This window comes from Diachasma alloeum, unplaced genomic scaffold (assembly GCF_001412515.2).
Source record: "Diachasma alloeum isolate Michigan unplaced genomic scaffold, Dall2.0 Dall_scaffold_00448, whole genome shotgun sequence".
NCBI lineage: Eukaryota > Metazoa > Arthropoda > Insecta > Hymenoptera > Braconidae > Diachasma > Diachasma alloeum.
In genome coordinates, this window is record NW_021680587.1 from 82857 (window position 1) to 97648 (window position 14792).

General features: G+C 35.6%; 1 long non-coding RNA gene across 1 annotated transcript; it reads right to left on the reverse strand.

Moving 5' to 3' along the window:
* Nucleotides 1-10479: 10479 nt before the first annotated feature.
* LOC107042407 lies at nucleotides 10480-13086 on the reverse strand. Its single transcript, XR_001461158.1, has 4 exons — nucleotides 12900-13086; nucleotides 12220-12737; nucleotides 11918-11971; nucleotides 10480-10739 (listed from the first exon to the last, which is right to left on the reverse strand). It is a non-coding gene; the product is annotated as an uncharacterized LOC107042407 (long non-coding RNA).
* Between the last annotated feature and the right edge of the window lie 1706 nt (nucleotides 13087-14792).

A 14792-nucleotide genomic window follows, 5' to 3' on the forward strand; every position in this document is an offset into this window, starting at 1 on the left:
AGAGGAAGATTCTCCCTCTTCGAGACTGTTGAATTTTTCAAAGTTCATGCTTCTGGTTTTACGATGTTGGTCTTCTGGAGATCTGAGCACAACACTTCAATGTCACTTTTCAATTGAATGATTCTCTTCAATTGGTCGATATCTTTCAGCAGACGCTCAAGTCTATGTTTCAACTCACGAGTTTTGTTCAAAGCTTGTTGTCGTCGAATGAAGTACTTCTTCATGAGGCGGGGTGAAAAATACTGATGCTGTGCCCTTGACCTTGCAGTGTTATATAATCCTCCCCCCCCACTCCTTTTTTTCTCATAGAATGAAGGGGCGGGGGTGATCTTTAAAAAAAGTGAAAGTTTTCCTTAACCCTGCATAAAATGTTTTCTCAACATTTCCTGGAATTGCTCTGCTGTGATGACTCATTCTTCTTATCTCAGGAATTCAAGGAATGTCACACTTTCTCTTTTCCAGGAATTGTACAAAAAAAAAATGATTTATTACCTTTTGCACTTAACCCTTGCTGTGATGACTCATTCTTCTTATCTCAGGAATTGAAGGAATGTGACACTTTCTCTTTTCTAGGAATTGTAAAAAAAAAAATGATTTATGACCTTTTGCACTTAAACCTTCTTATCTCTGATACAATCTCAAGAATGTTAAAAGCCCCCCTCCCTCCAATTGACGAAACGTGAAATCCGCGAATTAAAACCCTTACCTGCTGTGATGACTCATTCTTCTTATCTCAGGAATTTAAGGAATGTGACACTTTCTCTTTTCCAGGAATTGTAAAAAAAAATGATTTATGACCTTTTGCACTTAACGCTTCTTATCTTTGATACAATCTCAAGAATGTCAAAAGCCCCCCTCCCAATCGACGAAACGTGAAATCCGCAAACTAAAACCGCGAATTAAAGCCGCGAATTAAAACCGTGAATCGAAACCGCGAATCGAAACCGTGAACTAAACCGCGAATTAAAACCGCGAACTAAATTGCGAATTAAAACCGCGAATTGAAACGCGAATTAAAACGCGAATTAATATACCCCACCTCCCCACCATCCACTCATGGGGACTCTCCCGTAGCTCTTGACCCCCGAATCGACGAAAAGTGAAATCCGCGAATTAAAACCGCGAATCGAAACCGCGAATTAAAAGCGCGAATTAATTAATCCCATCCCACCACTTATTCGCGGGTTACCCCCAGACCCTTCCCAAAATGGTTGGGCCAGAACCGGCCCTATACCTCTACTGATGACTTTCTTTACATTTATTTTTGAGATCATTTGTCTCTTTGAATCCAAATTCAAGTGTCTAAGCAATTTAACATCAAACATTCGTGTCGTCGCCCTTTTGTTCACAGAAAAATCAGTTCTGTGTACCCAATTATCGAACAATGAAAGTTTTTTTTCAATTTTCCGTAAAATGTGCAGAATGTCAATAGCGATCCACTATTTGCTAATTCCACTTCGAAATGGCTCAATTAGTCTTGACTCAATGTTTAATGCAATAATCAATTAATTTATTTCAAGAAAACAAAGGAATAAAATAAGATAATACGACAAATGTTTTGAAAATTCATTGAAAATTATTTCTCATAATATTTTATGCAACTATTGTCATTTTTCATTCAAAGCCAAATCAGTGAAACTATTTTGGAGTTGAATTCGCAAAAAGTGGATTGTAATTGTTATTCTGCACATTTTTTTTATTATTTTGAAACAAAAACTCTCATTGTTTGAAAATTAGGTACACTGGACCCATTTTCAAATTTTAGGCGTCGGAAGGATGAATTAACCATGAATAATGATTTTATCACGCAAATCCCTTGTTTTTACGCATATGAAACAAGGACNACGTTTAAACTCAAAATTTAAATGTAAAATACCAATTTCAAATTTCAATTTCCATATCAAATGGNATATGAAACAAGGACTCAACTTCTGAAAAATGTCACTTGAATGTCCTGGGATTTCTGAAATTTATAGGAGTCTCCCCGCAATCAGAACTACTCATCACTGTGAAAATGAAAAAAAAGGAGAAATAAATTATCNACTGTCTCTAGACCGAAATGCCCATCCCTGGTCTCAGGCATAGCAAGGCGTACGGCCCCACTCTAGGCTTACCCCCACTACCGATCCTTACATGTTTCGTGTCGCCTCGGATTTTCTTCACTCACGCGCGGCTCCCCTACGCTTGACTAGCCCCCCACTTACTGACTAACCCGTTCCCCTCAAAACCTTTCACTTTTCGTGTCGCGCTGAAATTTTTCGTACTCTCCCTAAAGAAGTTTCACTTCAAAATACCAATTTCAAATTTCAATTTCAATATCAATGTCAAAATTTCAAGTTATTTGAGTNATTTCCATTTTCTTCTTCACAGGGAGGGATCCAGTTAGCTGTGTCGATGATTCGGTCCAAGTAACCCTGTCTTCTCTTTCCACGGTGGAGATCCAACAAAGTTCTTGCAGCTTCATTTTTCATCACATTCACTTGTTTCTGATATGCGATATCGAACAACTCATCTAACTCGAACATGAAACCAATTNCGTACTCTCCCTAAAGAAGTTTCACTTCAAAAAACACTCCAAAACTTGGCGTTTTGATGGTAACTGATTACCCTGGATGTCTGATTTTGCATGACCAATGAATGAGATTTCGGTACTCNCAGCTTCATTTTTCATCACATTCACTTGTTTCTGATATGCGATATCGAACAACTCATCTAACTCGAACATGAAACCAATTGCTGCACTTTGAGCGTTTTCCTATTTCTCCAGACGCCCCGGACCGTTCTTGCGAATTTTTTTATAATCATTCAGTATCTTCTCAAATTTAGTAATCGCATTTCCCTCCGTGATAGTTGGGATTTCTGTATATTGCTNTTTTGCACTTTTTTTTCTCTAAATAATTGGCTGATATTATTGACACACTATCACAGGCACTGAAAGTTCGTTCGTTAATATTAGAGCATAAGTGGAAGGACAGAGATTCTTGCGATGCTAGCTCTTTGGAAGTCGTGCATTGACTGACCATTAGAACAGTTCAGGAAATGGTCGGAAAATATTCAATTGCCAGATGAATATTGGACAAGATAGTTATAAGCAAATTAGGGACGAGGGTTTAAGAGTTTGGCTTCCGCAAATCGTAAACTCAGCCCCATTCATTAAAGTTCTTGGAAGCTAAGTCATTTGTGAGCTCCTTTATGAAGACAATTCCTGAGTTTCAGCCAGTGGGCGTCATTGGAAATCCAGTTTATTGGTGACCCCTGAGTTACAGGCATCAGAGTGATAAGTAAATGACTACGACAGGTAAATGCCAAAATACCGAGATTCGTTTTAGAAGTAAATACGCCAACAGAAATTTGAAAGTCTCCCACTCTGAGGATATATTTTAGACTTTACGTTGCCCTGCCATTAAGGGGAGACCCTGTGAGCTTCAAGAGTCCCAGGGTATTCAAATGACCATTTCTATAGAGGAGAAAGTTCATTCGTAGAAACGAAAAATTAGTGCAAAAAATTTGTTAATCCAAGAAATCACTTAATTTGTCCCCCAGACGTTTGAAATTGGAAAATCGGTCCAGTGTACCCAATTTTTGAGCTATGGATTGTTTTTTCATCAATTTTTTTACACAAATTCGTCGAATAACAATTACAGTCAACTTTTTGCAAATTCGACTCCAATAAAGCTTAATTGGTTTTGAAATGCAATAATTAATGAATTTTTGACAGAATAAAAATTTTTTATAAAAATGAAAAAAATGAAAAAGTTCTGAAAATTCTTTGAGGAATGATTTTTCATAGTTTTTCATGAGACTAGTGTAATTTTTCATTAAAGAAAAAATAAATTAAGACATCTTGGAATCAAATTAGCAAAAAGTGGAATGTAATTGTTATTCTATACATTGAAAAAAAATACATAGCTTAAAAATTAGGTACACGGGACCGATTTTTCATTTTTAGGCTTCGGGAAACAAATGAACAATAAATAATCATTTTTATACCGGCCAAAATATATTGAGAACTACTGAAAAGTTGACGAGACATGCAGCATTGAATGTTCTGATGAAGAATAATGTTTCCGATTCATGTTTCCACGACTCACAGATATCGTGTTATTATTATTAATATTCATGGAGCACATCATTCTGTGTGACAGGGACAACTGCGAGCGCCTCTGTCTCGCACATGGCAGTCGTATAGTTGGGTTTCTAGTGCTCCCCAGAAAACGGATGTATTTCCGACCTCCTCGCTATGGGAGCAACAGTGACGGACCTATACTAGGCGCTGCATTCTCTACCTGAACAGATCCGAAGAACCATCCTCTGTCATTTTTATAACCTAGCACAGGACCGTAATCAAGGATATTTAACTTTTACCCAAGTTTTATAACCATTGACTGCCAGTAGGTCAGATATTTTAGTCAAACCATGTTGTTGAGTTGAAAAGCCATGCGCTACTGCAAAATTGAATTAAAAAATTGGAAAAAAATCACACAGCCTCACAGTTCCCTGAACTATTTGTTTCAACTCTAAAAAAGTTGAATTTTTAGTTCTTATCTATTATGAGCCATCCTAATGAGCACCGAACTATAGCGACATTGGAACAGCCCTCAATGTCGCAGTGGGGATGAGAAGATTGCCCGAAGGCAAAATCGACGGCATTCTCAAACTCTTCCGGCTTTCTAACAATATAACCACCTTTAAACCAAGCATAATGAAATAAATTTTTATATCTTGGTGAAGATAACTGATTATGAACCAGAGATTGTAACTTTAGTAGATTATTCCTTAAATGTAAATTAATATCATGACCAAGGAGGGCACGGTATCCGAAAAATGATGGACATAATTTTTCCATATTCTAAAACCGAACACATCGACGGGTTGAATCTTTCCAGTGGTACCCTTCGGTATCAACATAGTTAATAACTCTTTATTTGGAGGTGTTGCTTTTCGTACCGCTTCAGTGTAGTGACCACTCCACGAATCTATCAGCAGTAGATGTTTAGGTCCTAACGTTAGGGAAAAATACTTCCTTCAACCATGTTTTGAAATGCTCGAAAAATTGAGAACATTTTAATGATCGTGATTAATGTGTAGAGAATATCAGGTGTTCTTGTGTCTTGAACATTATCGTACCTGAAGTGAGTTTCCCCGATTTTGAGGCAGCGACAAAAACATTGGATGGTCTGAAAAGATTCTGTTCCACGATAGGGCCAAAAGTTCCAGGAGGTTCTTTTAAAACCAGAAAGAGAGGTGACAGTATTGTATAACTATGTGTTGTCGAGGTTACCGATTGTACTATACATGCCACTTGTTTTGGGCCTTCTCCAGCTAAAGTACGTCCTGAATGAATTTCCAATTGAAAACCATTCTGATCTGAATTATAGAAGTTTTCCTGTCCATACGTGGCAAAATAAGGCTGAACTTTTTTAAGAAATTCGTCTGATTATTTTTGTAGAGTTTGTCGATTTTCTAATGTTTTGCGCGTGACTAATTTGTTAATTTTCCGAGATGTGATACGATAGGCTTTCTTGGAATTATATAATCACCATGGGGGAAGCGTGAAACGACCGTCTTCAAATCCTATATCTTTCCGAGCTTGCAGAGCCCACCTGCGCAGGTCGGCGTCGTGAACAATCAATCCCGCATCAATTGCGTTTTTCATCTTATTCAATGTATACTCCAAAATACGCTTCAACTTCTCCATATATGTCCCTCCTTTATTGATTCGGTGTGTCCAATGACGTAACTGTCGAGTGGATTCTACCTTTTTGAATCGATTCGAAACTGTTTTCACGGAAAAATTTTGTTTCGTTCGTTGTTGTTTGTTTTGTCATTCGATTCCCGGCTGGGTGAAGCGGAAATTTTTTCTCTCTAAATTCTAATTCTCTTAGAATTCTTTAATGCCTAAAGGAGGTTAGGCGGTGTTTGAGGTGAATTTGAGAGTGAATTTCTGTGGTTCCCGGTAGCTTAGTCGGTAAGAGTACACAGCGCATATCTGGGAGACCCGGGTTCGATTCCCGGCTGGGTGAAGCGGAAATTCTTTCTCTCTAAATTCTAATTCTCTTAGAATTTTGCAAACACTTTTCCAGAATTCTGCTGCTCTCCGCTTATAGTCAAAATCTACAGGTTCCTCATCTTCCGAACATCTTTCAGATGATTGTTTATTATGTGATTGAAATTTTTTATCTTCAACCGCTATCATTTCTATATCTTTATAAGGCTCTTGAAAATCCAGGGATATTTTTTCAATCATTTCCACACTATTGTATTCCTCCATGGATCGAAGTAAAATCGTTTGGAAAGTATCCACTAGTTCACGTTCCGCATTGTTCACGGGCGTGTCAGCAAGATTAGAAACTTCAAATGTTGCCATAAGAAGTCTGATGACGTTGATTGGATTAATTTTCGCCATGAAACGATCACGAAACACAACACTCACTGATAGACAGTTTTTCTCGAAAGATTTTGCTAGACTGATCGTGAATTGCATGAAAGATGGAAGCCAAAAATAAATATGTATCCCCATGATTTTATTTTTAAACAACAGAAGTCATTCACAAGTCACAACACGTATTTCATTATCGAAAATGCAGACGACGGATTTTTCTTTTGCCTCCATATTCAGTTTCCAGAAACAAAAAAATTAACGAAGAAGGTACTCCGTATTTTTCTCATCCTGTTGCGAATAGTGATTTTATAAAATTTTAGATTACATTTTTTTTTCCATTTGAAAAATGATTTTCTAGGAGGGTAGTGGGCCCCCACATTCAACACCCCCGGGGATGAATTTCATTGTTAATCTCATTAGTTCTCACGAGCTTTGTATTACACTACGAAAAATTTCAAAATTGAAAAATTACAAGAAATTAATTTTTTCGCCATTGAATTGTAATCTGTAACAGAAATGCAAAAAAAAGGTATTCTGTCTTTTTGAATGCTCTTTCGAATGTAATTGGTTCCATGAAATTCTGAGCAATATTTTTTTTTTATTGGAAAAATAATTTTTCGCGGGGGTAGTTCACCCCCTTAATTTCAACCCCTGGGGATGATTTTTATTCATCATTCATCATGAGCTTCCTCTTACATGGCAAAATATTTGTCTGAGTACTCTCTTTATGTACGCAAACGACAAAATACCCCGAGAAATGGCCAACTTCAAACGACAGTTTTGCCCCCAAAATCCACTTATTAGCCGATAAGAAAAAATACGTATCCCTTAGTTTTGACTCCTCTACAACATATATAAGTTTCATCAAAATCGGAGGACACCAACCTAGGATTCTTTGTTAGGTGAAGCAAAGTGGAATGCAAAGCCACATGTACAGGATGATCATTTTTCTTCCACGTTTGTAAGCGTTCCATTTTAAACCACATTTTACTATGCACCATATAAAGCTTGAAAAACATTACGTAAATCGTATTTGATGAAGTTAGTGAAAGCCCGGATTTCAAATAGGAATTTTATTAGAATTTTTCAAATTCAAGTAGAGAGAGTGTGATGATACACTCTTGATGTTTCTATGATTTGACATTTTCACTGAGAAAATCATCCGATAGGAAATATTTTTTTTAACACTGTTGACAAAGGTTTCTTTTTCTACTTCACATAAATACATAATTGTGGATTTATGCAATGGGAAAATGAAACTTCGACAATTTTATTAGGAGATAAATCTTCTACAATGATCCATTTTTCTCCTTTTACAATGCATGTTGTCTAGTGTCCGAAAGTATTTTTGTTAATTATTTCTGGGTCATGAAAATTTACGATCCTGACTAGAATATATTCATCACTATTTACGTTCAATCTTCTCGTAAAATCATGTATTGGAACTTGAAATTTGTGATCTGAAGGACAATTGATGAAAAGATGATTACGGAAGTGGACACTTTGTATGATACAGGGTGTGCATCCAATATTAACTCCATCGAAAATTTCATATATTGTTTTGTCAAATATTTCTTGAAAATGTTGACAATAAAGATGACCATAATCGCATACGGCTGCAAAACTGGGTTCAATTATAACTTCATCAATTGTTCTACTACCACATGATGAACACTCAATTGTCAATGAATAACTTGGTTTTGATGAAAAATGATGGGGCATAATTTTGCTACTGTCATCAATGTATTCAAAATTATTAAATCAGAGCAGATTCGAATTTCTCTTCGGAAAAATTCCTTAAATTGAAAAATATTCAATCTCAATTGTTGAACATATTGCTCACCAATTTCATCATTTACAACAATGTATTTGATCAAATTAAATTCTGAAGTATTTGAATGAAGAACATCATTAGAGAAACCTTGAATACCACTGGCTGTGATTAATATTTGAATGATACTGTCGAATCCACATGTTTGCTGCAAACAAAATGAAATGTCTTGGCTGACTATTGGATGAGATATATTACCATTCTTGAGTATACAGGGTGTCTCATGGGAGGTCATCAGGGGGTTATGGGTCGGTTCTGGGGGTTGATTGTATGCAGAGAAAAATAGTAAAAAAATTCTAGGGGGTGAATTGATTAAATTATAAGGGTTTGAAGATGGCCAATGAGAGGGTGACTTTCAGTTGAAATTTCGAACATGGCGGAAATGGTGGGGCGTTGTTGGGAAACTCGGTAACATTGCGTGAGATTTGACTGAGGTCCCGCTGTGATGTGAAGTTGGTTGTCTGGGTTCACGTCCGTCACTCAACGGGGTTATGATATCGAGGTAAAAGGGTTATTGATGGTGGAGCGAGAATTGGTGGTAAAATGTGTGATCCGATAATGCTTGCCTGCAATACTTCGGGTGCTGTCATAATTGATATTTCAATCGCCACTTTCTTTAATACTCTAATCGATACGTAGAATGAAACTTTTTGTGATACATAGGTGAAATCAGGAATTGATACTTGAAATTGATACTTGAAATTGATACTTGAAATCAGGATTGAGATTGACAACGTATTTTTTCAAGTAACCAATTCGAGTAACGCGCTGAGTGTGACATTTCAGATAATTCTGGGTATCGATTCAAACCGAAATAAATAGTTGCATCGTTACTTATTTCGATACTTTAATCGATACACATAATGACTTGAAATTTGGCACCTATGGGGATATTAATAACGTTACCTGTTTCAATATTTGAATCGATACGCATAATAAATCCTCCTATGATACAAAAATGAGCTCGTGAATTAAATCAGTATTGAAAATAAGTATTGAAATAAGTAACAATAGAAATATCAATTTCGGTAATGCATGAGATGCTGAAAGTGAGTTAGTCCATCCCTATTTGTTTGGATACTTGAACCGATACGCAGAAAAAAACTTCCTATGATACATTACTCAACTCGTGAATTGATACTTGAATGAAGATTGGGGAAATATGTTTTTAAGGAAAAATTCAAGTATCAAAACATACTCACACTCATGTATCACAGGAAGTTATATCCTGCATATCGATTCAAGGCCAAATCGATATTAGCATTATCACTTATGTCGATACTTGAATCGATACACAGAATGACCTGGAATAAGTAACAATGCGAATATCAATATTAGTTCGAATCGATACGCAGAATGATACTTCCTTCGCCACTGGTTTCAATATTGGAATCGACACGCAGAATAAAACTTCCGGTGATACAAAACTGAAAGTATATTTTGATACTTGAATCGTTACTTAACAATCTGCTTCCTCAATCTCAATCCAAGTATCAATTCCCGAGTCAAGTTATGTATCACAGGAAGTTCTATTGTGCGAATTTACTCAAGTATTCAAACAAATAGCGATAGAAGTTTCATTCTAGGTATCAATTCAAGTATCGAAATAAGGAGGGATAGACTTACGAGTCACTTTCAGCATTCATTGCGTTACCGAGATTGATATTTCTGTTGTTACTTATTTCGATACTTCAATCAATACGCAGAATAACCTCAAACCTGGTACTTTAGTGTCAATTTTTGAATCCTCATTCGTAAGTCTGCTCCTGCATCGCAATGAGTATTAGCCTGTGTATCGAATCAAGTCCTGAAACAATTAACAATGAAAATACAATATTATGTAATAAAAATAGAATACGGTACTGAGCATTATCACAACCGAATCCGACACTCTATCCGGTACATGTCTTCATATTTGCACCACTAGTTGTTCTAGTATTTGAATCTATACGTAGAACATTAGGAATAACACTCAATTCACAGGTTTTTCCGTCTTTCTCAACTTGGAATTTGCAGTGAGTCATAATGACTTCTCGCATGGCCTATTTTGTCTTATGAGGATATCCATGGAACCGAATGATTTTCCTACAACGAATGTCCCCCATCATTTTCTCGTAAATTGCGTGCCTGAAGAGATATTCCCAAAAAATATCTGCAACTCAAATTTAACAATTGAAAAGCTTAATATATACGATGGGTTTAGAAAGGTTGCGAAATAAGGTCTGATAGAAAACATAATTAAATACAATTTATATTTCCGGTTTAGAATTAAGCACTATTATTCGCTCATTCAGAATAGATATAACAACTGTAACATTTGTCGTTATTGTGACATATGTCGTTGTAATTCTCGCAGATAGTCGACAGACATATTATTATTCCTTTTCGCAGCCTACAATCCTGAATTGGTTGCCCCAATCAAATTCTCTTCCAGAGTTCGGATGGTCTGGAATTTCTTCTTACAACTAGCATTGATGTCCTCCATCAGCGATTGCATGCCGGCATTCTGTCGATTATTTTCCTTCGCTGAAAATGAATAAATAAATTACAGTGGGCTAATTAGCTTTGTAATAGAATGAAATTCATGCAATAATTCCTAGGTTAACCAGTTTGTGAATTCATTTTATTTTACACTCCACCATCAAAAGTGTCTAGGTCTCAAAATATTTTCCTTGTGGGGACTCATGATTAATGTGATTAGAAAATTCACAACAGTAATCTTCACACTCACAGACGTAATATAACTACTAATGAGACTGGAGCAGTTATCATAGTGATTACAGGAGGAATAGTAGAAAATTCTACAGTGATTCTATTGGAATTACATTCATAGTCTATCGAAACTCTGTTCAAATTTTATTATAATGCAACTGAAAATTTTATTTGATTCTTTATGGTTTTGCTGTTCGATACGAAGAAGTCAACGATATTGTTTTTTTCTAGACGACTGATACTGTTGAGATTTTTTATGCGGGAATTCTTGGGCATTAATTTTTCATGTTTCATTTCTTTGATTTAATAATTGAAAACAAAAATAAATGGAGCGGAAAGGGAAAAATTAATTGTCAAGCGTTTCCAGTAGAGTTGGGATAGAATTCTAATAGAAATGCAATAGAATTCCCGATCGACAGCGCTTGGTTTCCTATTGAATTTATTTCTACAAACTTCCACCATGCATAAGCATTATGCATGATATTGTTGAGCTGTTGGAATGAAAATGATGCGAAAGAACGAGATATAGGATACTATATAATGATGTAGGATACTTGATATCTCAATTCTTGTATTTCGTATTATGACAAAGTGAGCATTGGAAACCGCTTTTTATCGCTGACTACATTGACAGAGACGAGAACATTTCACCAACTAAAAGTTGTTTGAATTAAACAAATAGTTTTCTGATGATTACCAAGGTAGAAATTGTTTAATTTGAACTGATGAAATTGCCAAACAAATAATAAGATAATTCAGTGGATTATGCGTCTCATCACTTTGGAAATCAACATTCTACGGATAATTTCCCATCTTCAGGCGACAATACATTATCTGACCAAAAAACTGATCTGATGCATAAATGTCGGTGATAATTTGTTCATGTTTGAGACTTGGTAATCATCGACGCGCAAATATTTTTATGGAACTAAGACTAGTTTGAGGATATGTTTTTCTATCCGATGTCAGAAGTTCGCCGAACTCCAACTTACCGCTTCCACTGAATGATTTAGAGTCACTTTGGTGTGCGCCTGACATCCTGAAGTCTACAATAAGAAGATTTTTATGAAATAATGGTATATTACGTTACTACGCCCACAAAGCCTTCGGCTTGGATTATAAATTCACATGAGAGTAACGAATAAGTGAGGTTATAATCATAGTTTACCGGGCTGGGGCACATAAACAAAACATTCTACAGTTGAACCTCTGGTTGAACGAAAATATCTCACAGCAATGCAAACTTTTATTCGGATTGATAAAATTATTCAAGTGAAATCACTATTGAACTTACTGTTGGATGAGGCCGATTCTACAGAACAATTAAAAATTCAGTTAATTTTTTATTTTCTGCCAGGCACTGCCAAGGTGTACAGTTGCTGCACGATTATGCACGACTGACTGTCTCTGAATACACTCTACTACTGAATATAGTTATATTTCAGTGGTCTCGTTTTGTATTGACAATTCTTCACCCTCTACACGCTTTCTTTCTTCAGATATATTTTTTCAGACAAATACCCAATAGAAAAAACTTGATAAAGTTTGATTTTTCTACTGAATTTGTTCTGTTGAGATTTTATCAATCAAAAATCTTCGGTTGGATGCTCTATGCCGAAATCGCGCGCGAAAAAACTATCACAAAAAGGAAGTGATGGCCTTGGTTGCGTGACAATTTCTCGCTTTTACCAACACTTTTAGGCGGCAACGACACCGACGAGACCGGTCACCAAGCCGGCCATCACTCACACTCATGATTTGTTATTATTTTTTGGTTGAGAATTCTTCTCAATTTCCTTTGCATTTTCCTTTCTGGAAGAGAAAACAGGCGAGAATTTTATTTGTTGATGTTAAGTACAATTTTAAAAGAATGGGTAAGTAACATTGAAATATTAATTTCAGTTTATTTCAAAATAAAATAGTTGACGAGGTTATGTCCGCAGTATGTTTACAAAACAATTCCAAAATCATTACCTTCAATTATTGAAACAATCACTCAAGTATTAACGGATTGAAAAGTCCAGAGCCTTCGGTTTGAACTCTGGAGGATGCTTTTGTGATTTGTCTACAAGACATTTCTGATGAAACAAAAACTGATACAATTGTCGGGGAATATTGTGCGGTCGCAAGAACCTAAGCACCAAACCCCTATTCTTTTCAAACTTCTTTTACTGACGCTTGTTTAAAATATGAACATGAATGTCTATTGAATCGTGAAGATTAATATTTTAACGACTATGCGTTGATGGTGTTTTTTTTTTGTTTACAATTCTCATACGTGTAAATCAGCAATTGGCATCCACGAGCAACACTTTATCAGAAAAGATTGAGGTCGATTGAGGTCGATTGAGGCTTCTATTCTAAAGCAGACCATTGGTCTTGTTGCTTGCCTGCAGCAGAAAGTAGGGAAAATGAGTCATCTCGTTGAGGAGTTGATGAATGAAATTGAAAATCATCGCAAAGAGCCAGCAGAAATTCTGTAATTAATAAAAGATGTTTGCTACGATCGCGGGATTTGTATCGACTAACGTTAATATCTTCATTAACGTTCCAATTTTGTTCAATGGGTGAGTTCAATTGATGATTGACAAGCCTTTTCTTCATTGAAATGCTATTCAACATTTTTATAATTGAACATTAGAGCTTTCATTCAAGTTCCATTTGATATTACATTGCCGACCATTTTTTAACGATTTTATAATTGGAAATTTAAAGGTCTCAATTGGATTTTCTGTTTTAAACCACCAGGAAACTTTCAAAAAATATGAAAAATTAGAGAGTGTACTCTCTGCGGTTTAAGATGCAAAAGATGATTGAAATACCTCAATGTTTAAAAGATTAGGATTTTTTTGTTCAAAATTGATGAACAATCAATTCTTCACCCTCAAAATCTTCTTCCGGAATCTTCATTGGGTCATTGTTTATTTATACTTAGAATTCGAAACTTCAGGAGAGAATGTTAAGGAATCGTTCTTGGAGTTCAACATATTGTCAATTAGAAGAGTCTCTTAATATTTTCTTCTAGAACCAGCAATTATCGGAGTAATTCAACATCGAACGAGATGTAAATGTACTCAGCAATTGAATAGCTATGCTTGGACAAACTACTTCCATCTCTCCTACAGTAGGAGTTCTACTTCACGACTACGATTTGATATACAATTCACTAATTTAATCAAATCTCGTAGAATTACACAAAATTACCTCACAGAGTGAGATAATTTTCTTCTCTGATCGTGTTTGACTGCCTGAACTAATTCGGAGTGACCAATTGCAGTAAAAATCTATTTTGATTGATGAATATGAACCAGATGTCTTTTTTTCATAAATTGACGACTAATTATTATTTCTCTCGGCAGGTTCCGTTGGGAAAATCCTAAGTGTTTCATAATCAATACAGGATCACCGGAATGGTAACGAGTACGTGAAATGAAGATGAAATTTTTCTTAAATGAATGATATCAGGAGAAAATTTAAAGAAGCCTTTCCCTTAAAATTATTATCAGCTACCAGGAGAAATGTCCAAAGCAAGGATATCACGTATGAAAATAATAATAGAAGAACCTAGTGCTTTCTCTATTTCTATTGAATGTCTAGTGAAACTCTATAAGAGTTTTATTGAAGTTTTATTAAAATTCCATTCGAAAATTCTATTCTTTCTTTTTTTCGCGAATTTCTATTGGCTATTATGCAACTTTGCTGTGCGATTGTTTAATAGATATTCGATAGAAAAAATGTCAATAGATTCTGATTTTTCTACATGAGATATTCTCTTGAAAATTTTTCTATAAAAATTTTTGGGCATGAACTTCCTAACTTTCTTTTCGCCACATTTTTTCTATTATTACAAAATCAACGAAGGAAAAA